Source organism: Elephas maximus, chromosome X, assembly GCF_024166365.1.
Source record: "Elephas maximus indicus isolate mEleMax1 chromosome X, mEleMax1 primary haplotype, whole genome shotgun sequence".
Taxonomy (NCBI): Eukaryota; Metazoa; Chordata; class Mammalia; order Proboscidea; family Elephantidae; genus Elephas; species Elephas maximus.
In genome coordinates this window covers 94,058,702-94,084,074 of record NC_064846.1, presented here as the reverse complement: position 1 = coordinate 94,084,074, position 25,373 = coordinate 94,058,702, and the positions used below count along the sequence as shown (strand labels likewise).

The following is a 25,373-nucleotide window of genomic DNA, read 5'->3' as shown; positions in this document are numbered from 1 at the left end:
AATCCAAAATATTAACAGTAAAATTACAGAATTAGACAACTCAATAGGAAGTCAGAGGAGCAGAATCGAGAAGTTGGAATGCAGAGTGGGAGGCCTGGAGGATAAGGGAATTGACACCAACATAGCTAAAAAAAAAAATCAGATAAAAGAGTTTTAAAAAATGAAGAAACCCTAAGAATCATGTGGGACTCTGTCAAGAAGGATAACTTGCGTGTGATTGGAGTCCCAGAACAGGGAGGGATAACAGAAAACACAGAGATAATAGTTGAAGATCTGCTGACAGAAAACTTCCCTGACATCATGAAAGACGAAAGGATATCTATCCAAGACGCTCATCGAACGCCATTTAAGATTGATCCAAAAAGAAAATCACCAAGAAATATTATCATCAAACTTCCCAAAACCAAAGATAAAGAGAAAATTTAAAAGCAGCCAGGGATAAAAGAACGGTCTCCTACAAAGGAGAATCAATAAGAATAAGTTCAGACTACTCAGCAGAAACCATGCAGGTAAGAAGGCAATGAGATGACATATATACAGCACGGAAGGAGAAAAACTGCCACCCAAGGATCATATATCCAGCAAAACTCTCTCTCAGATATGAAGGTGAAATTAAGATATTTACAGATAAACACAAGCTTAGAGAATTTGCAAAAACCAAACCAAACTTACAAGAAATACTAAAGGAAATTGTTTGGTCAGAAAATCAATAATATCAGATACCAGCACAACACAAGGTCACAGAACAGAACATCCTTATATCAACGCAAATAGGGGAATCACAAAAACAAATTAAGATTAATTTTAAAAAGAAAAAATGCTCAAAACAGGGAATCATTGAAGTCAATATGTAATAGATCACAATAATCAAAAAGAGGGACTAAATACAGGAGGCATAGAACTGCCATATGGAGAGGAAAACAAGGCAATATAGGACGATAAAAGTTAGGTTTTTACTTAGAAAAATAGAGGCAAATATTAAGGTAACCACAAAGAGGTATAACAATTCCATAACTCAAAATAAAAACGAAGAAAAACATAACGACTCAGCAAACATAAAGTCAAATACTATGAAAATGAGGAACACACAATTTACAAAGAAAAACGTCTCAGCACAAAAAAGAAAGTGGAAAATGAAATTGTCAACAACACACACAAAAAGGCATCAAAATGACAGCACTAAACACATACTTATCTATAATTATGCTGAATGTAAATGGACTAAAGGCACCAATAAAGAGGCAGAGAGTCTCAGACTGGATAAAGAAACATGATCGGTCTATATGCTGCCTACAAGAGAGACACAAACAAATTAAAACTCAAAGGATGGAAAAAATATATCAAGCAAACCACAAGCAAAAAAGAGCAGGTGTAGCAATATTAATTTCTGACAAAATAGACTTTAAACTTAAATCCATCACAAAGGATAAAGAAGGACACTACATAATGATTAAAGGGACGATTGACCAGGAAGATATAATTATATTAAATATTTATGCACCCAATAACAGGGCTGCAAGACAGATAAAACAAACTTTAACAGAACTGAAAAGTGAGAGACACACCTCCACAGTTATAGTAGGAGACTTCAACACACACTTTCGGAGAAGGACAGGACTTCCAGTAAGAAGCTCAATAGAGACACGGAAGATGTAATTGCTACAATCAACCAACTTGACCTCATTGACTTATACAGAACTCTCCACCCAACACCTGCAAAGTATACTTTTTTTTCTAGTGCACATGGAACATTCTCTAGAATAGACTACATATTAGGTCATAAAACGAACCTTTACAGAATCCAAAACATCAAAATATTACAAAGCATCTTCTCAGACCACAAGGCCATAAAAGTGGAAATCAAAAACAGAAAAATTAGGGAAAAGAAATCAAATACTTGGAAACTGAACAATACCCTGCTCAAAAAACACTGGGTAATAGAAGACATTAAGGAGAGAATAAAGAAATTCATAGAATGCAATGAGAATGAAAACACTTCCTATCAAAACCTCTGGGACACAGCAAAAGCAGTGCTCAGAGATCGATTTATATCGATAAATGCACACATACATAAAGAAGAGCCAAAATCAGAGAACTTTCCCTATAACTTGAACAAATAGAGAGCGAGCAACAAAAGAATCCATGAGGCACCAGAAGAAAACAAATAATAAAAATTAGAGCTGAACTAAATGAATTAGAGAACAGAAAAACAATTGAAAGAATTAACAAAGCCAAAAGCTGGTTCTTTGAAAAAATTAACAAAATTCATAAACCATTGGCCAGACTGACAAAAGAAATACAGGGAAGGAAACAAATAACCGTAATAAGAAATGAGATGGGCCACATCACAACAGACCCAAGTGAAATTAAAAGAATCATATTAGATTATTACAGAAAATTGTACTCTAACAAATTCGCAAACCTAGAAGAAATGGATGAATTTCTAGAAAAACACTACCTACCTAAACTAACACAATCAGAAGTAGAACAACTAAATAGACCCATAACAAAAAAAGAGATTGAAACGGTAATCAAAAAACTCCCAACAAAAAAAAGCCCTGGCCTGGAAGGCTTCACTGCAGAGTTCTACCAAACTTTCAGAGAAGAGTTAACACCACTATTACTAAAGGTATTTTAAAGCATAGAAAATGATGGAATACTACCTAACACATTCTATGAAGCCACCATATCCCTAATACCGAAACCAGGTAAAGACACCACAAAAAATAAAATTATAGACCTATATCCCTCATAAACATAGATGCAAAAATCCTCAACAAAATTCTAGCCAATAGAATTTAACAACATATCAAAAAAATAAACCAGGATGACCAAGTGGGATTTATACCAGGTATGCAAGGCTGGTTTAATGTTAGAAAAACCATTAATGTAATCCACCATATACATAAAACAAAAGACAAAAACCACATGATCTTATCAATTGATGCAGAAAAGGCATTTGACAAAGTCCAACACCCATTCATGATAAAAACTCTCAGCAAAATAGGAATTGAAGGAAAATTCCTCAATATAATAAGGGGCATCTATACATTTTTTTTTATATACAAAGCCAACAGCCAACATCACTCTAAATGGAGAGAGCCTGAAAGCACTTCCCTTGAGAATGGAAACCAGACAAGGATGCCCTTTATCACCACTCTTATTCAATATTGTGCTAGAGGTCCTAGCCAGAGCAATTAGGCTAGACAAAGAAATAAAGGGCATCCGGATTGGCAAGGAAAAAGATCATCTCTATTTGCAGATGACATGATCTTATACACATAAAACCCTAAGGAATCCTCCAGAAAACTACTGAAACTAATAGAAGAGTTTGGCAGAGTCTCAGGTTATAAGATAAACATACAAAAATCACTTGGATTCCTCTACATGAACAAAAATAACATAGAAGAGGAAATCACCAAATCAATACCATTCACAGTAGCCCCCAAGAAGATAAAATACTTAGGAATAAATCTTACCAAAGATGTAAAAGACCTATACAAAGAAAACTACAAAGTACTACTGCAAGAAACTAGAAAGGACCTACTTAAGTGGAAAAACATACCTTGCTGATGGATACGAAGACTTAACAAAGTAAAAATGTCTATTCTACCAAAAGCCGTCTATACATACAATGCACTTCCAATCCAAATTGCAATGTCATTTTTTAATGTGATGGAGAAACAAATCACGAACTTCATATGGAAGGGAAAGAAGCCCCAGATAAGTAAAGCATTACTGAAAAAGAAGAATAAAGTGGGAGGCCTCACTCTACCTGATTTTAGAACCTATTATACGGCCACAGTAGTCAAAACAGCCTGGTACTGGTACAACAACAGGCATGTAGACAAATGGAACAGAACTGAGAACCCTGATATGAATCGATCCACTTATGAGCAGCTGATATTTGACAAAGACCCAGTGTCAGTTAATTGGGGAAAAGATAGTCTTTTTAACAAATGGTGCTGGCATAACTGGATATCCATTTGCAAAAAAATAAAACAGGACCCATACCTCACACCATGCACAAAAACTAACTCCAAGTGGATCAAAGACCTAAACATAAAGACTAAAACGATAAAGATCATGGAAGAAAAAATAGGGACAACGTTAGGAGCCCTAATTCAAGGCATAAACAGGATACAAAACATTACCAACAATGACGAAGAGAAACCAGATAACTGGGAGCTCCTAAAAATCAAACACCTATGCTCATCTAAAGACTTCACCAAAAGAGTAGAAAGACCACCTACAGACTGGGAAAGAATTTTCAGCTATGACATCTCCGACCAGCGCCTGATCTCTGAAATCTATATGATTCTGTTAAAACTCAACCACAAAAAGACAAACAACCCAATCAAGAAGTGGGCAAAGGATATGAACATGCACTTCACGAAAGAAGATATTCAGGCAGCTAACAGATAGAAAATGCTCTCAATCATTATCCATTAGAGAAATGCAGATTAAAACTACGATGAGATTCCATATCACTCCAACAAGGCTGGCATTAATCCAAAAAACACAAAATAATAAATGTTGGAGAGGCTGCGGAGAGACTGGAACTCTTATACACTGCTGGTGGGAATGTAAAATGGTACAACCACTTTGGAAATCTATCTGGCGTTTTCTTAAAAAGTTAGAAATAGAACTACCATACAACCCAGAAATCTCACTCCTCAGAATTACCCTAGAGAAATAAGAGCCTTTACACGAACAGATATATGTACACCCATGTTTATTGCAGCACTGTTTACAAGAGCAAAAAGCTGGAAGCAACCAAGGTGTCCATCAAGGGATGAATGGTTAAATAAAATTGTGGTATATTCACACAATGGAATACTACACATCGAAAAAGAACAGTGACTTATCTGTGAAACTTTTCATAACATGGAGGAAGCTGGAAGGCATCATTATGCTGAGTGAAATTAGTCAGAGGCAAAAGGACAAATATTGTATAAGACCACTATTATAAGATCTTGAGAAATAGTATAAACTGAGAAGAACACATACTTTTGTGGTTACGAGGAGGGGAGGGAGGGAGCATGAGAGAGGGTTATTCACTGATTAGTTAGTAGATAAGAACTACTTTAGGTGAAGGGAAGGACAATACTCAATACAGGGAAGGTCATCTCAACTGGACTGGAGCAAAAGCAAAGAAGTTTCCAGGATAAACTGAATGCTTCAAAGGTCAGTGGAGCAAGGGTGGGGGTTTGGGGACTATGGCTTAAGGGGACTTCTAAGTCAATTGGCATAAGAAACTCTATTATGAAAACATGCTGCATGCCACTTTGAAGTGACGCGTCTGGGGTCTTAAATGCTATCAGGTGGCCATCTAAGATGCATCAATTGGTCTCAACCCACCTGGAGCAAAGCAGAATGAAGAACACCAAGGTCACATGATAACTATGAGCCCAAGACAGAAAGGACCACATGAACTAGAGACTTACATCATTCTGAGACCAGAAGAACTAGATGGTGCCCAGCCACAACCGATGACTGCCCTGACAGGGAGCACAACAGAGAACCCCTGAGGGAGCAGGAGAACAGTGGGATGCAGACCCCAAATTCTCATAAAAAGACCAGACTTAATGGTCTGACTGAGACTAGAGGAATCCTGGCGGTCATGGTCCCCAAACCTTCTGTTGGCCCAGGACAGGAACCATTTCCGAAGACAACTCATCAGACATGGAAGCGACTGGACAATGGGTTGGAGAGAGATGCTGATGAAGAGTGAGCTACTTGTATCAGGTGGACACTTGAGACTGTATTGGCATCTCCTGTCTGGAAGGGAGATGGGAGGGTAGAGAGGGTTCAAAACTGGCAAAAGGGTCACGAAAGGAGAGAGTGGAAGAAGGGAGCGGGCTGACTCATTAGGGGGAGGGTAAATGGGAGTATGTAGTAAGGTCTTTATAAGCTTATATGTGACAGACTGACTTGATTTGTAAACTTTCACTTAAAGCACAATAAAAATTATTAAAAAAAAACCCTTCTACAAATCTGGTTTGAAAGAATAGATTCTTCCCTTAAGGGCAGTGTAATTAGTGTCTGAGGTGTTGGTATTACTTGCGACACATGGTTTATGCCACCTAGTTCACTTGTAAACCATTTCAGTTTTTTCTGATCCTCAGTAGGGGTGATCACAGACTAGGTAAGCATATAAGCTACTCCAATTGTTTTGAGAAGAATGTATTTTAGAATAACCTGCATGCTTATAAATTACTGGACCAGAAAGCTAGATTTCAATGAAATAATCTGTCACTTGTGCTTTGGAAATGACATCTCAAAGACCTTTCCTCCCCTACTTACCTTAATCACTGAAAGCGCTCTCCTCTTCTGCTGGATGTTCAGTCACATGGAAAATCTGATGATCTCTCTAAAATGCTTTTCAAAGCTATCCTTCACAGTTCAGCCTAGTGATTGGTTACAAAGAGGAAAAAAGATTGTTTTCATTATCTATGACCCTCCCCACACTCTGCTTGGCCATCCTCCATTGCACTGAGAGACTCCAAAAAGGTCAAAGCTGAAGAGTCTCCAAGAAATTCACATAAAACCCTCACTCTACTGATTGAAAATTGAGGCTCAGTAAAGGGAACAAACTTGGCCAACATCATGCAGAGAAGAAGTAAAAGGCAGAATGAGAAGAGTGGAGAAACACAAGATGTTGTTTAGTCTAAGCCAACCATTGTTAATGTAAATTTTCATACCACAATGGAAAAATATCTGATACAACACTTATGCCACATTATACATTTACTAGTTTATTTATTCCTTTGTCTACCCTTATGAGAATGAAAGTTCCAAGAGGTAGGACTTTGTTAATATCTAGAACAGTCCCTGGCTTTTAGTAAGTTCTTATTGTGTGTTGAAGAAAGAAGGGAAGTGCTGCATCAAGACCACTTTCCCTTCTCTACCAACAACTGGGGAACCATACCAAAACCACTGACCACTTACCAAGGCTTCCCAACTTCCTCCCAAGGATGTCCATGGCAATGGCAATTCATTCTGGCTCTCTAGTGCACCCACTCAGCAGAAGGTCTCAGTGTAAGTGACAGACAGTTCTTAATGTTGCTCTTGACCAATGACAAGGTTTCTGGCTGCCCAGGGATCTGCATTTTTAACAAGCATCCCAGGAGATTTTAATGTATAATAAAATTTTACACCATAGAAATTTCCATCATTATGGAAGTACAATCTCAGAGGCTATTATAAAAAATCCTTCAGAATGGAATAAAAACTTTTCTGCCTCACATGGCCTCCTTGGATTTGGAAGGAATCTAGAGGAAGCACTGGGTAAAGGATACAGTACTGGCTTGGATTCAAATGCATTTTCTATACTAACTAGCTATAATCTTGGGCAAGATATTCAATCCCTTCATCTATAAAAATGAGAGAATGAGAAAAGAAGAGGGTAGGCTAGTGACTCTCTAGTACAGTATGAATATTTTAAGAACTTTTTTCATATCATAAAGGAAGAACATCAAGTAATTGCCTAATGTTTATTAAAACTACCTACTTTGCCCCTTCCCACCAACTGGGTAGGTCCACCAAAGCTACTGACCACTTACCAAGACTTCACAATGATTTGATGACCATGTGCAAGGATGCTGATTCGAGTCTCTTCCAATTCTCTAGTAATGTCACTGGTCCAGGCAGGGCTAAACATACCTCTTCACTAGTGGCATGATTTCTGATTGCATTTAATATCACCTGCAGGATAGGGAGAAGGAAAAAGAAACAAAATTAATATGGAAGAGTCAAGGTTTTAGATCTAGCTATAATTTTACTTTTACCACCTCAGTCAAGTCTTCCAACCATGTGTCTCAGATTTCACTCTTGGTAAGCAATAGCATTAGCACCACAATTATGTTCTTTATCTAGCAAAGGCTATTGCAGGGCCTACAATTATCATTTAATAAGGTTTCTTGCTCCCATTTAAATGAGACAACTTGGGTACAAACAGAGGCACCAAGTGATTATACCAAAGCGTTAGAACTCAGATGTGAACTACTGATATTGATCCTCCTAGTTGGCTGAAAGTACTTCTACTCTTTCGATCTCAATATCCTATTCGTAAATAGGGGTGAACTTGATTACATAGGAGCCACCTTCCATGTCTGGCAGTTTAGGACCTCATGTTCTGGACTCCTAACCAAAACAAAAAAAAAAACAAAAACCAAACCCAGTGCTGTCAAGTCGATTCCAACTCATAGTGACCCTATAAGACAGAGTAGAACTGCCCAACAGAGTTTCCAAGGAGCTCCTGGTGGATTCGATCTGCTGAACCTTTGGTTAGCAGCTGTAGCACTTAACCACTACGCCATCGGGATTTCCCCTGCCCCCCCAAAATGAATGAAACGTCCATGTAGTCATCAGATGGCACTTGATTCACACCTATAAGGAAAGCTATCAAAAATGCTGAGCTTTGGACTAAGCCCTGTCACTTACAACATCCCACTAGGAATACTTATATCTGCCTAAAAAGAACCTGTCCTTTCTCCCAGGCTCATCTAACCCATATGTGAAAAGGAATCAAACGTATCTATTCCCTTACCTAGCTGCCTGAGTTATCAAAAGGATCACAAGAAGCTAGGTAGACCAGTGGCTAGTCCTCTACCTCCAAGACTCAACCACTAGTGGGAAGGGACTCTGAAATGTGAGACCATACAAGACAAGCCAAAGACTCTCAAGGTTCCTTTGTTTCAAAGGAAGCATATCTGTAAATTTCCCAGACCCTAGCTACTTAAGATGAAAATCAACCCAGAAATCTTGCAGCTCAGTGATGGCCTAAAGCCCAGGCTTTTATCATTAGATGCTGGCAGCACCAGCTAGTGCTGCTAGGTTTCCTGTTACTCAGTGAGATGCAGGCAGCCTTCAACACCCATAAAAACCCAAGAAGTAGTTTCTCAGGACTCACCTTTAACTGTTTCACCCACTACCCCACCAGAAAAAAAGTATCTGTCATCTAATGTACTAGTGACCATGAAACCTAAGGAGAAAGCTCTCCCACCAAAGATTGGTGCTGCCAAGCTGAGGAGGTGGGGGCAGGGGGGATTAGGAGTCTTGATGGGTTTAAGCCATCACTTTATTAGAGCAACTAAAGCAGTCACTACTAGAAGAAGATATGCACACCCACAAGTCACTGCTGCTACTAGCATTATTGTAGTTTATTAAAGCCCAGAAGGACAAGGGTGGGAAAGGAATATACATAGGACCTAACTGAAAAATAAATGTTAAGTGTAAACCCTGAAATATGGAATGCCTGCACTAAAGAGTCAGGAATAATGAAGTAGTTAGTGCTCTTCCCCACCCTATCCAGCTCTTTTCCAACATAAACTACTCCAGATCATTCATAAGACAGTTTTCAGCCCCCTCACCCCCATTTATTCTACTTCTGTTTAGGCCAACAAATTTCAAAATGGAAATTATTTCAATGATTCTCTAACTTTGAAAGTCATAAATGCACACTATTAAAAAATTCCAAAAATGAAAAATAAGTGTTGGTTAGGATGTGGAGAAACTGGAATCATTCACTGCTGATGAGATTATAAAATGGTACAGCTGTTGTGGTAAACTGTTTGGCAGTGCCTCAAAAAATTAAACATAGAATTATATAACCCAGCAATTCCACTTGTAGGTATATACCCAAGACTTGAAAGCAGGGACTCAAATAGATACTTGTATGTTTATTGCACCATTATTCACAATAGCCAAAAGGTGAAAGCAACCCAAGTGTCCATCAACAGATAAATGGATAGACAAAATGTGGTGTGTGTGTATATATATATATATATATATATATATGCAAGCGGATAAACAAAATGTATAAATTAAATGCGGTGTGTGTCATATGCAAGTTCAAGTTGAAGCTGAAGAAAATTAGAACAAGTCCATAAGACCCAAAGTACAACCTTGAGTATATCCTACCTAAATTTAGAGACCATCTCAAGAATAGATTTGACAGGTTGAACACTAATGACCAAAAACCAGGCTAGCTGTGGAATGACAATAAAAAGACAGGTGCAGTGAGAGGCAGGATCAAATGGTGGAATAGACACTTCCTGTCATCCCTCTTACAACAAAGACCTGAAAAAAAAAAGGTGAATCAATCATATATGACAATCTAGGAACCCTAATCAACAAAGACAAAGCTGAAGAACTGGATTGAGTGGCAGGTGGAAGGAGAGACAATTCAAAAGCAGCAGAGAAGTACAGATCACGAGATCACCAGCGTCCTGCTAGCTGAGTCTGTGCAGTGCACAAGGGCTGAGGCAAGCATAACATCCAAAGACATGCCCCATCACATCGGCTGCAGCCAAGAAGCAACAAATCTGCATGCACCTCCAGAGCCAAGCAGGAGCAATACCAGACCTGCAAAAGTTAAGTGCAAGCTTCTAAGCCACAGAGCAGAGGCGAAATAATCCCACACCCCCTCCAGAGTTTCACAGCAGAGAACTGCTTCCTTCTCCTCATGCATCCCCACCCTGCTCTGCTCCAGTCCACCAGTATTCAACAACTGCCATGCCCCCTAAGCTAGTAACTCAGGGCTCTCCATGCCCACACTGATCTCATGGCTTTAAAAAACACCATACCCCCTGACCTGGGAACTCAGGGTGGGTCAGGAGGGCCTGCCCCTTAGCCCAGCCCCTGGCACAGAGGGTCTACAGACTTGCACTGCCCTTCATCCCTGCCCAGACGTGTGTGGGCTGATTCATAAATGCATGCCCTCTTTAGCATAAAACAGCGGGGCATACACTTGAAGCCCATTTTTAACCACAGCAGCCAAGGGCAAGCTGCAGGTTCATGACATTTGACACCACACTGTCCCTTAAGCAGGGGCCTCACCCACACAAATCAGGGGACTGAGGGCTGGTGGTTCCACCCACTCCAACTAGCCACCCATGACAGGGGTCTGAGAATAAGTGGTGCCTTCCAGTTCCTCCAGCCAACAGCACCAAGTGCCCAAGGAGGAAGTGCAATACCCCCCCACCACTATGTGCCCTAAAGGGACAGGAACATGTCCTCCACCCAGAACCCAGGCACCCAGAGGCAGCAGTCAGCCCCCTGCCTTGCTCCATGCATAGCCCCCTACTGCAGCCAGATACTTGTGCCTGCCCCGAACACCCCTATGCAGCCCTGACCATATAGGACTGTAGGTGAGAGTATGGACTGCACACTCGGTGAACAGTGACCCGGACACCTATGCTGCACCTCCACAAGAAAAGCGAGTAGACTCCTGGCCTCACACACCTGGATACACGATGTGAGAGCTTCAAGGATGCCAATAAGCAAAGGAGCTCATGCTCCCAGCCTACTTGGGCATATAAAAACAAAACATTAGGATACACTAAATAAACATACAATAAATGTATATAGGAGGCGGAGCCAAGATGGCAGACTAGGCAGACGCTACCTCGGATCCCTCTTACAACAAAGACACGGAAAAACAAGTGAATCGATCACATACATAACAATCTACGAACCCTGAACAACAAACACAGATTTAGGGATGGAGAACGAACCAATACGGGGAAGCAGCGAATGTTTTCAGAGCCTGGAGCCAGCGTACCAGTCAGGTACGGCACAAGCACAGACAGCTGCTCCACCCCCCTGAACTAACCCCAGGAGGGGGACCAGCCGGTTCCGCGGGCGGCGTGGGACGCAGCCGGTACAAGAAGTCCCCGGGAGGCAGTGACTGGTCTTGGAACAGGGAGAGCAGCGTCCCAGCCAGGGAACCATCCCGCCAGGATTTGGACTGGACGCAGGTACGGCATAAACACAGAGAGCTGCTCCACCCCCCTGAACTAACCCCGGGAAGGGGCCCAGTTGGGTCGCGTGGGCGGCGTGGGACGCAGCCGGTAGGAGAAGTCCCCGGGAGGCAGAGACTGGTATTGGAGCGGGGAGAACAGCGTCCCAGCAGGGACACTCGGTCACGGCACAAGCACGGGGAGCTGCTCCACCCACCTGAACTAACCCCAGGAGGCGGCCCAACGGGTTGGCGGAGGCGGCACGGCAACGCGGCTGGAGGTACGAGAAGTCCCCGGGAGGCAGTGACTGATTTTGGAGTCGAGAGTGCACCGTCCCAGTAGGGGAGCCTTGACGCTGGGCGTGGGGCTGGAAGCGGAGGATCTGACCTTGACTCCAGCGGGCCAGACCCCCCGGGGCAATCTCCACACAGCCAGCACACATAGGCGACGTGCCCCGTGGGAATCTCAGATATAATAGTCATTCCAAGCAAGACAAGCAACTCTGGCTATATTCTGAGGTGCTACTCTCCTATCTCTCTGTTCCCTCCCCCACCCTCCCCAGGCGGCTCCATTAACATCCGAATAGCCTGAGCCAGAGGGAGAACTCTGATAGGGATCTGACTGCATTTTTTTTAGCGGATTTTCTGGAAAAACTAGTTTCCCAGTGATGGTTCGGAGACAACAATCCATATCAAACCACTTAAAGAAGCAGACCACGACAGCTTCTCCAACCCCCCAAACAAAAGAACCAAAATCTTTCCCAAATGAAGATACAATCCTGGAATTATCAGATACAGAATATAAAAAACTAATTTACAGAATGCTTCAAGACATCACAAATGAAATAAGGCAAACTGCAGGAAAAGCCAAAGAACACACTGATAAAACTGTTGAAGAACTCAAAAAGATTATTCAAGAACATAGTGGAACAATTAATAAGTTGCAAGAATCCATAGAGAGACAGCATGTAGAAATCCAAAAGATTAACAACAAAATTACAGAATTAGACAATGCAATAGGAAGTCAGAGGAGCAGACTCGAGCAATTAGAATGCAGACTGGGACATCTGGAGGACCAGGGAATCAACACCAACATAGCTCAAAAAAAATCAGATAAAAGAATTTTTAAAAAATGAAGAAACCCTAAGAATAATGTGGGACTCCATCAAGAAGGATAACCTGTGGGTGATTGGAGTCCCAGAACAGGGAGGGGGGACAGAAAACACAGAGAAAATAGTTGAAGAACTCCTGACAGAAAACTTCCCTGACATCATGAAAGACGAAAGGATATCTATCCAAGACGCTCATCGAACCCCATTTAAGATTGATCCAAAAAGAAAAACACCAAGACATATTATCATCAAACTCGCCCAAACCAAAGATAAACAGAAAATTTTAAAAGCAGCCAGGGAGAAAAGAAAGGTTTCCTTCAAGGGAAAATCAATAAGAATAAGTTCAGACTACTCAGCAGAAACCATGCAGGCAAGAAGGGAATGGGACGACATATACAGAACACTGAAGGAGAAAAACTGCCAGCCAAGGATCATATATCCAGCAAAACTCTCTCTGAAATATGAAGGCGAAATTAAGATATTTACAAACAAACACAAGTTTAGAGAATTTGCAAAAACCAAACCAAAGCTACAAGAAATACTAAAGGATATTGCTTGGTCAGAGAACCAATAATATCAGATATCAGCACAACACAAGGTCACAAAACAGAACGTCCTGATATCAACTCAAATAGGGAGATCACAAAAACAAACAAATTAAGATTAATTAAAAAAATACACATAACAGGGAATCATGCAAGTCAATAGGTAAAAGATCACAATAATCAAAAAGAGGGACTAAATACAGGAGGCATTGAACTGCCATATGGAGAGTGATACAAGGCGATATAGAAAAATACAAGTTAGGTTTTTACTTAGAAAAATAGAGGTAAATAATAAGGTAACCACAAAAAGGTATAACAACTCTATAACTCAAGATAAAAGCCAAGAAAAACGTAACGACTCAACTAACATAAAGTCAAATACTATGAAAATGAGGATCTCACAATTTACGAAGAAAAACGCCTCAGCACAAAAAAGTATGTGGAAAAATGAAATTGTCAACAACACACATAAAAAGGCATCAAAATGACAGCACTAAAAACTTATTTATCTATAATCACCCTGAATGTAAATGGACTAAACGCACCAATAAAGACACAAAGAGTCACAGATTGGATAAAGAAACACGATCCATCTATATGCTGCCTACAAGAGACACACCTTAGACTTAGAGACACAAACAAACTAAAACTCAAAGGATGGAAAAAAATATATCAAGCAAACAATAAGCAAAAAAGAAGAGGAGTAGCAATATTAATTTCTGACAAAATAGACTTTAGACTTAAATCCACCACAAAGGATAAAGAAGGACACTATATAATGATAAAAGGGACAATTGATCAGGAAGACATAACCATATTAAATATTTATGCACCCAATGACAGGGCTGCAAGATACATAAATCAAATTTTAACAGAATTGAAAAGTGAGATAGATAACTCCACAATTATAGTAGGAGACTTCAACACACTACTTTCGGAGAAGGACAGGACATCCAGTAAGAAGCTCAATAGAGACACGGAAGATCTAATTACAACAATCAACCAACTTGACCTCATTGACTTATACAGAACTCTCCACCCAACTGCTGCAAAATATACTTTTTTTTCTAGCGCACATGGAACATTCTCTAGAATAGACCACATACTAGGTCATAAAACAAACCTCTGCAGAGTCCAAAACATCGAAATATTACAAAGCATCTTCTCAGACCACAAGGCAAGAAAACTAGAGATCAATAACAGAAAAACTAGGGAAAAGAAATCAAATACTTGGAAAATGAACAATACCCTCCTGAAAAAAGACTGGGTTATAGAAGACATCAAGGAGGGAATAAGGAAATTCATAGAAAGCAATGAGAATGAAAATACTTCCGATCAAAACCTCTGGGACACAGCAAAAGCAGTGCTCAGAGGCCAATTTATATCGATAAATGCACACAGACAAAAAGAAGAAAGAGCCAAAATCAGAGAACTGTCCCTACAACTTGAACAAATAGAAAGTGAGCAACAAAAGAATCCATCAGGCACCAGAAGAAAACAAATAACAAAAATTAGAGATGAACTAAATGAATTAGAGAACAGAAAAACAATTGAAAGAATTAACAAAGCCAAAAGCTGGTTCTTTGAAAAAATTAACAAAATTCATAAACCATTGGCTAGACTGACTAAAGAAATACAGGAAAGGAAACAAATAACCCGAATAAGAAACGAGAAGGACCACATCACAACAGAACCAAATGAAATTAAAAGAATCATTTCAGATTATTACGAAAAATTGTACTCTAACAAATTTGAAAACCTAGAAGAAATGGATGAATTCCTGGAAAAACACTACCTACCTAAACTAACACATTCAGAAGTAGAACAACTAAATAGACCCATAACAAAAAAAGAGATTGAAACGGTAATCAAAAAACTCCCAACAAAAAAAAGCCCTGGCCCGGACGGCTTCACTGCAGAGTTCTACCAAACTTTCAGAGAAGAGTTAACACCACTACTTCTGAAGGTATTCCAAAGCATAGAAAATGACGGAATACTACCGAACTCATTCTATGAAGCCACCATCTCCCTGATACCAAAACCAGGTAAAGACATTACAAAAAAAGAAAATTATAGACCTATATCCCTCATGAACATAGATGCAAAAATCCTCAACAAAATTCTAGGCAATAGAATCCAACAACACATCAAAAAAATAATTCACCCTGATCAAGTGGGATTTATACCAGGTATGCAAGGCTGGTTTAATATCAGAAAAACCATTAATGTAATCCATCACATAAATAAAACAAAAGATAAAAACCACATGATCTTATCAATTGATGCAGAAAAGGCATTTGACAAAGTCCAACACCCATTTATGATAAAAACTCTCACTAAAATAGGAATTGAAGGAAAATTCCTCAACATAATAAAGGGCATCTATGTAAAGCCAACAGCCGATATCACTCTAAATGGAGAGAACCTGAAAGCATTTCCCTTGAGAACGGGAACCAGACAAGGATGCCCTTTATCACCACTCTTATTCAACATCGTGCTAGAAGTCCTAGCCAGGGCAATTAGGCTAGACAAAGAAATCAAAGGTATCCGGATTGGCAAGGAAGAAGTAAAGTTATCACTATTTGCAGATGACATGATTATATACACAGAAAACCCTAAGGAATCCTCCAGAAAACTACTGAAACTAATAGAAGAGTTTGGCAGAGTCTCAGGTTATAAAATAAACATACAAAAATCACTTGGATTCCTCTACATCAACAAAAAGAACACCGAAGAGGAAATAACCAAATCAATACCATTCACAGTAGCCCCCAAGAAGATAACATACTTAGGAATAAATCTTACCAAGAATGTAAAAGACCTATACAAAGAAAACTACAAAGCTCTACTACAAGAAATTCAAAAGGACATACTTAAGTGGAAAAACATACCTTGCTCATGGATAGGAAGACTTAACATAGTAAAAATGTCTATTCTACCAAAAGCCATCTATACATTTAACGCACTTCCGATCCAAATTCCAATGTCATATTTTAAGGGGATAGAGAAACAAATCACCAATTTCATATGGAAGGGAAAGAACCCCCGGATAAGCAAAGCACTACTGAAAAAGAAGAAGAAAGTGGGAGGCCTCACTTTACCTGATTTCAGAACCTATTATACAGCCACAGTAGTCAAAACAGCCTGGTACTGGTACAACAACAGGCACATAGACCAATGGAACAGAATTGAGAACCCAGACATAGATCCATCCACGTATGAGCAGCTGATATTTGACAAAGGACCAGTGTCAATTAATTGGGGAAAAGAAAGCCTTTTTAACAAATGGTGCTGGCATAACCGGATATCCATTTGCAAAAAAATGAAACAGGACCCATACCTCACACCATGCACAAAAACTAACTCCAAGTGGATCAAAGACCTAAACATAAAGACTAAAATGATAAAGATCATGGAAGAAAAAATAGGGACAACCCTAGGAGCCCTAATACAAGGCATAAACAGAATACAAAAAACATTACCAAAAATGATGAAGAGAAACCCGATAACTGGGAGCTCCTAAAAATCAAACACCTATGCTCATCTAAAGACTTCACCAAAAGAGTAAAAAGACCACCTACAGACTGGGAAAGAATTTTCAGCTATGACATCTCAGACCAGCGCCTGATCTCTAGAATCTACATGTTTCTGTCAAAACTCAACCACAAAAAGACAAACAACCCAATCAAAAAGTGGGCAAAGGATATGAACACACATTTCACTAAAGAAGATATTCAGGCAGCCAACAGATACATGAGAAAATGCTCACGATCATTAGCCATTAGAGAAATGCAAATTAAAACTACGATGAGATTCCATCTCACACCAGCAAGGCTGGCATTAATCCAAAAAACACAAAATAATAAATGTTGGAGAGGCTGCGGAGAGACTGGAACTCTCATACACTGCTGGTGGGAATGTAAAATGGTACAACCACTTTGGAAATCTATCTGGCGTTATCTTAAACAGTTAGAAATAGAACTACCATACAACCCAGAAATCCCACTCCTGGGAATATACCCTAGAGATACAAGAGCCTTCATACAAACAGATATATGCACACCCATGTTTATTGCAGCTCTGTTTAAAATAGCAAAAAGTTGGAAGCAACCAAGGTGTCCATCAACGGATGAATGGGTAAATAAATTGTGGTATATTCACACAATGGAATACTATGCATCAATAAAGAACAGTGACGAATCTGTGAAACATTTCATAACATGGAGGAACCTGGAAGGCATTATGCTGAGCCAAATTAGTCAGAGGCAAAAGGACAAATATTGTATAAGACCACTATTATAAGATCGTGAGTAATAGTAAACCTGAGAAGAACACATACTTTTGTGGTTACGAGGCGGGGAGGGAGGGAGGGTGGGAGAGGGTTTTTTATTGATTAATCAGCAGATAAGAAATGCTTTAGGTGAAGGGAAAGACAACACTCAATACATGGAAGGTCAGCTCAATTGGACTGGACCAAAAGCAAAGAAGTTTCCGGGATAAAATGAATGCTTCAAAGGTCAGTGGAGCAAGGGCGGGGGTCTGGGGAACATGGTTTGCGGGGACTTCTAAGTCAATTGGCAAAATAATTCTATTATGAAATCATTCTGCATCCCACTTTGAAATGTGGCGTCTGGGGTCTTCAATGCTAACAAGCGACCATCTAAGATGCATCAATTGGTCTCAACCCACCTGGAGCAAAGGAAAATGAAGAACACCAAGGCCACACGACAACTAAGAGCCCAAGAGACAGAAAGGGCCACATGAACCAGAGACCTACATCATCCTGAGACCAGAAGAACTAGTTGGTGCCCGGCCACAATCGATGACTGCCCTGACAGGGAGCACAGCAGAGGACCCCTGAGGGAGCAGGAGATCAGTGGGATACAGACCCCAAATTCTCATAAAAAGACCAAACTTAATGGTCTGACTGAGACTAGAGGAATCCCGGCGGCCATGCTCCCCAGACCTTCTGTTGGCACAGGACAGGAACCATCCCCGAAGACAACTCATCAGACATGAAAGGGACTGGTCAGCGGGTGGGAGAGAGACGCTGATGAAGAGTGAGCTAATTATATCAGGTGGACACTTGAGATTGTGTTGGCAACTCTTGTCTGGAGGGGGGATGGGAGGATAGAGAGAGAGAGAAGCCGGCAAAAATGTCACGAAAGGAGAGACTGAAAGGGCTGACTCAAGAAGGGGAGAGCAAGTGGGAGTACGGAGTGAGATGTATGTAAACTTATATGTGACAGACTGGATTTGTAAACGTTCACTTGAAGCTTAATAAAAGTTAAAAAAAATGTATATAATAACTTATTGATGCCTCAGAGACAACAGTCAATATAAAATCACATAAAAAAGCAGGTCAAGATGGTTACAGCAAGGGACCAAAATAAAGAACCAAGAAACCTTCTGGAGGAAGATACGTTCATAGAACTACCTGAGAAAGAATTCAAAAGACTAATATACAGAGCTCTCCAAGAGATCAGGAAGGAGATCAGAGTACATACAGACAAAGCAATAGAAGAATTCAGGAAAACAATACAAGAACAAAATGACAAAACTGACAGGCTGATAGAATACACACAGAGATAGCAACTAGAAATCCAAAAGACTAACAATAAAACTTCAGAATTAGACAACTCAATAGAAGGTCATAGGAGCAGAATTGAGGCAATGGAAGTCCAAATCAGTGAGATTGAAGATAAATCCCTTGACACCAATTTATCTGAAGAAAAATCAGAAAAAAGAATTTAAGAAATGAAGAAAACTGAACAATGATGTGGGACACTAGCAAGAGAAAAAAACCTACAAGTGATCGGAGTATCAGAACGGGGAGAATAGCAGAAAATGCAGAGAATTGTTGAAGATTTGCTAGCAGAATACTCCCTTGATATCATGAAAGAAAAGAAGATATCTATCCAAGAAGCTCAAAGAACCCCATACAGGGCAGACCACAAAAGAAAGTCACCAAGACATATCATAATCAAACTTGCCAACACTAAAAAAAAAAAGATAGACTCTTGAGAGCTGCTCAGGATAAACCAAAAGTCACCTACAAAGGAGAACCAATAAGACTAAGCTCTGACTACTCAGCAGAAACTATGCAGGAAAAAAGGCAATGAGATGACATATATAAAGCCTTGAAGGAAAAAAAAATTGCCAACCAAGAATTATATATCTGGCAAAACTGTCTCTCAAATACAATGGCGAAGTTAGATCATTTCCAGATAAACAGAAGTGAAGGGAATTTGCAAATACCAAACTAAAATTACAATATACATTAAAGGGAGTCCTCCAGGTAGAGAATCAACAATTTCAGACAACAACCCAGGATTAGGCATAGGGCAGATCAACCAGTTATCAACTCAGATAGGGAATTCACAAAAGTAATTCAAAACTAAAATACTGAAAATAGAAACAAGAGACATCAATATGTAAATGACAACGTCCAAACGAAAGGAGGAAACAAAGCGTACTCACAGAAATCCCATATGGAGAGGAAGTTAAGGCTATATCAAGAAATAAAAGATTGTTTTAAACTTAGAAGAATACAGGTAAATTTCAAGGTAACCACAAAGTAAGCTAACAAACCTACCCATCAAAATAAAATGAAAAAAAAAAATGTAAAGACTCAGCAAGCACAAAATCAAAAATAATTGAAAAGATGAAAAAATACATAAAGAAAAAGAATTCAGCAAAGAAAATAAAGTGGAACAAAGAAACTGTTAACACCACAAAAAAATAAATAAATAAAAATGACAGCAATAAACTTATACTTATCAATAATTACACGGATGCATATGGCCTAAATGCACCCAATAAAGAGACAGAGAGTGGCAGAATGGATAAAAAACATGATCTGTCTATACAGTGTCTACGAGAGACACACCTTAGACACAAAGACAAAAACAAACTAAAACTCAAAGGATAGAAAAAATATATATCAAGCAAACAACAACCAAAAAAGGGCAGAAGTGTCAATACTAATCTCTGACAAAACAGACTTTAAAGCAAAATCCACCACAAATGATAAGGAAGGACACTATATAATGATTAAAGGGTCAATACACCAGGAGGACATAACCATAATAAATATTTATGCACCCAATGACAGGCTCCAAAATACATAAAATAAACTTTAACAACATTGAAAAAAGAAACAGCTCCACAATGATAGAAGGAGACTTCAACAAGCCACTTTTGGTGAAGGGAAGAACATCTAGAAAGAAACTCAATAAAGATACAGAAGATCTAAATGCCACAATCAATCAACTTGACCTCATAGAAATATACAGAACACGCCACTCAACAGTAACCCAGTCTACATTCTTTTCCAGTGCATGTGAAACATTCTCCAGAATAGACCACCTTTAGGCCACAAAGCAAGCCTTATCAGAATCCAAAACACTGAAATATTACAAAGCATCTTCTCTGATCATAATGCCACAATAGTAGAAATCAATAACAGAAACAGCAAGGAAAAAATAAAACTGAACAACATCTTGCTTAAAAAATACTGGGTAATAGAAGAAATCAAGGATGGAATAAAGACATTCATAGAACCAAATGAGAATGAAAACATCTTACCAGAGCCTTTGGGATACAGCAAAAGCAGTGCTCAGAGGTCAGTTTATAGCAATAAACATGCACACCCAAAAGAAAAGGCCAAAATAAAAATATTAACCCTACAACACGAATAGAAAGAGAGTAGCAAAAGGGGACCTCAGGCACTAGAAAAAAAAATAAATAAATAATAAAGATTAGAGCAGAAATAAATGAAATAGAGAATTGAAAGAGTCAACAAGACCGAAAGTTGGTTCTTTGAAAAGATCAACACAATTGACAAACCTTTGGCCAAACCAACAAAACAAAACCAGGAGAGAAAGCAAATAATCCAAATAAGAAAAGAGATGGGTGATATCACAACAGACCCAACAGAAATTAAAAGAATCATAAGATAACGCTACAAAAAATTGTACTCTGACAAGTTTGAAAACCTAGAGGAAATGAACAAACTCCTAGAAACATGCTATCTACCTAAACTAACACAGAGGTAGAACAACTAAATAAACCTATAACAAAACAAGAGATTGAAAAGATAACTAAAAAACTCCCAACAACAACAAAAAAAAGCACTGGCCCTGATGGCTTCACTGGAGAGCTCTATCAAATTTTCAAAGAAGAGTTAACACCACTACTATTCAAGGTATTTCAGAGCATAGAAAAAGATGGAATACTTCCACACTCATTCTATGAAGCCAGCATAACCCTGATACCAAAGCCAGGCAAAGTCACACACACAAAAAAATTACAGATCTATATCGCTCATGAACATAGACACAAAAATCCTCAACAAAATTCTAGGTCAATAGAATTCAACAGTATATCAAAAAAAATCACCATGGCCAAGTGGGATTCATACCAGGTATACAGGGATGGTTTAATATCAGAAAATCAATCAATGTAATCCATCACATAAATAAAATGAAAGATAAGAACCAAATGATCTTATCAACCAATGCAGAAAAGACACTTTAGAGAGCCCAACACTAATTCCTGATAAAAAATCTCATCAAAAATAGGAATAGAAGGGAAATTTCTCAACATAATAAAGGGGATTAATACAAAACCAACAGCCACCATCATTCTAAACAGAGAGAGACTGAAAGATTTCCCCTTGAGGACGGGAACCAGAAAAGGATGCCCTTTATCGCCGCTCTTATTCAACACTGTGCTGGAGGTCCTAGCCAAAGCAGAAAAGCACGAAAAGGAAAAAAAAAAGAGTATCCAAATTGGTAAGGAAGAAGTAAAAGTATTCCTATTCTCAGATGATATGATCTTATACACAGAAAACCCCAAAGAATCCACAAGAAAGCTCCTGGAACTAATAGAAGATTTCAGCAAAGTATCAGGATACAAGATAAACATACAAAAATCAGTTGGATTTCTGTACACCAACAAAGACAACTTCGAACAGGAAATCCACCAAATCAATACCATTTACAACAGCCTCCAAGAAGATAAAGTACTTAGGAATAAACCTAACAAGAAACCTAAAAGATCTATACAACGAAAACTACAAAACATTACTGCAAGAAACCAAAAAAGACCTACATAAGTGGAAAAATGTACCATGCTCATGAATAGGAAGACTCAACATTGTGAAAATGTTAGTTCTGCCCAAAGCAATCTAAAGATACAAAGCAATCTCGATCTAAACCTTTAATCTAAATGGAGAAATATCACCAACTTTATATGGAAAGGGAAGAGGTCTCGGTTAAGTAAAGCATTACTGAAGAAGAAGAACAAAGTGGGAGGCCTCACACTACCTTTAGAATCTGTTATACCGCCACCATAGTCAAAACAGGCTGGTACTGGTACAACAACAAACACATAGACCAATGGAACAGAATTGGGAACCCAGATGTAAATCCGTCCACCTATGAGCAGCTGATATTTGGCAAAGGCCCAAATTCCATTAAGTGGGGGAAAGGATAGCCTATTTAACACCTGATGCTGGCATAACTGAATATCCATGAGTAAAAAAATGAAACAGGGCCCATACCTTACACTATACACAAAAACTAACTCAAAACGGATCAAAGACCTAAATATAAAATCTAAAACAATAAAGATCATAGAAGAAAAAATAGGAATAGTGTTAGGGGCCCCAATACGTGGCATAAATAGTATATAAATCATAACTAACAGTGCACAAACACCAGGAAAGAAACTAGGTAACTGGGAGCTCCTAAAAATCAAACACTTATGTTCATCAAGACTTCACCAAAAGAGTGAAAAGAGAATGTACAGACTGGGAAAGAGGAAGGGCTGGCTGGTCAGAAGTAAATGGAGTTGCTGGACTCCGGAAGTTTACGGGTGGAACACACTGACCTAGCACAAGAGAGCTAGGGATGAAAGTGTGTGAAGGGGCTCTCCGAAATGCCAGGAGGTCTGTGTGAACTCGCAAGCCTGAGGCTGCTACCCATTGTGATCTAGCTTGGATAGCTAGGGATGGGCTGACCAGAACTCAGCCAAATGAAGGGAAAAATGTTTGACACTCTGAGCTGGTGTAGATTGCTGCAGTTTGATGGCTTGCTCTGGACTGGACTTTGCTTGTGGATGCAGATGCTCAAAGTTCCAACTGGAACTGAAGATTCTTCAAGACCAAAGAACATGCTTGTCTCCTCAGAGTATTGGTTTGATAGGCACGGGCAATTTAAACATTGGCTATCTAAAACAGGGGTCAGATAAAGGCATGAAGTAGCTGGCTTACATGTTTTCGTGATTATGCTTATATTAAATGAGGGGGACACAGGATGATCCCCACTGAATAGATTCCTCTTTTCCTGATGAGTCTGGGGAAAAGAGGGTGGGAGAAGGTGCTGATACGATTATATGATTCAGGTGTGAGTGTGGATTGTTAACAGGGTTAATTGTGACTGTAAAAACTGTAATTGTAGAAGCTGTAAGTGTGAAAGAGTAGACTAAGTGGATTGCTGGACTCAAGTACAGTGGCCCAACCTAAAGACCCTTAAAGTTTTTGCTATTCGAAAACTTCATGAGGCTCAGAGCAAGGGAATTATCTTCTTTCAGTTAATTACAGGCCAGAAAGCGTGATGCCAGAATGACTTTTGGAGAACTGACCAGATCAGATGAATACCTGCAGCAAATCTGAATGGCTGGTACCTGAGTAAACTCACCCTTTGGGCTCTTTGCCCTATTGAAGGGCTAATTATTAATGACTGTTTTGGACTGGTAAAATGATTTGGGAGGGGGAAGTTATCCTCCAAATACGAAAGAACCATGGCTAGAAAAGCCAAGGGGTGGCCTGCCGTGGATTAATTACTTTTGTGTGTGGCCTTGCTAGCAATGCCTTTTAACTCCCACCCAGATGATTGTGTGATACAGTAATTGTGACCTACCAAGGGGATTGGTCAGTTTTGCCTTAAAACAGAGCCAGTTTCAGAGCAGAGAGGAGGATCCAACCACCACCAAGGAAGGAGAGACCCTGCTTCAGGAGACAGCAAGGTGGGCTTCCCCACCTATGGAGAGAGAAAGCTGAGTGCCTTTAGACAGAGACTGAGGGTCAGGGAGAGATGTGCCTGCAAGCATGGCTTGGAAGAAGCTATCCTGATGGAAGAACTGTATCCTGAGTGTTCTTGAGCCTGAATTGTAACTGTTACTTCCCTAATAAACTCCTTAATTGTGAGTGTGGTGTGTGAGTTCTGTGTGGCCATTGCAATGAATTATCCACCCAAGTAGAGAGTGCTGTGGGAGGGATGGTTGGTGTTAGAATTGGTAAAGATGTTGGAGAAAGGAGGTGTTTCTGACCTCCATCTCATAGGAATCAGCCTTGGACTGTTGACCTTGTTTCTTCTTTCCCTTGTGGGGTTGGAGGAGGTCAGACACCACCCCCATGCTGTTTTTACAACAAAAAAGAAAGAAAAGACTAGAATGGATGTCAGAAAAGACTCTGGAACTTGCTCTTGAACGTTAAGTAGCTAAAGCAAATAGAAGAAATGATGAAGGAAAAGATCTGAACAAATTTCAAAGGGCAGCTCAAGAAGACAAAGTAAAGTATTATAATGACATGTGCAAAGACCTGGAGTTAGAAAATCAAAAGTGAAGAGCACACTCAGCATTTCTCAAGCAGAAAGACCTGAAGAAAAAATTCAAGCCTTGAGTTGCAGTATTTAAGGATTCTAGGGGAAAATATTAAATGATGCAGGAATCATCAAAAGAAGATTGAAGGAATACACAGAGTCACTGTACCAAAAAGAAATGGCCTGCCTTCAACCATTTCAGGAGGCAGCATATGATCAAGAATCCATGGTACTGAAGGAAGAGGTCCCAGCTGCACTGAAGGCACTGGCAAAAAACAAGGCTCCAAGAATTGGCAGTATACCAATTGAGATATTTCAACAACTGGATGCAGCACTGGAGTGCTCACTCATCTATGCCAAGAAAATT

The 25,373-nt window shown here is 39.5% G+C and overlaps 1 long non-coding RNA gene across 3 annotated transcripts in view; it reads right to left on the bottom strand.

The window, feature by feature from the left end:
* LOC126069694 (uncharacterized) overlaps positions 1–25,373 on the bottom strand; it is a 173,318-nt gene that overhangs the window by 133,316 nt on the left and 14,629 nt on the right. Inside the window, exons 2-3 of one of the 3 annotated variants that reach the window (XR_007516008.1) lie at positions 6,952–7,707; positions 6,307–6,410 (exon numbers count right to left, since the gene is read on the bottom strand). This is a non-coding gene — a long non-coding RNA (uncharacterized LOC126069694). Of the gene's footprint in view, positions 1–6,306; positions 7,708–25,373 lie in introns of all 3 variants that reach the window. The other 2 variants (XR_007516007.1, XR_007516006.1) reach the window with 2 other exon arrangements.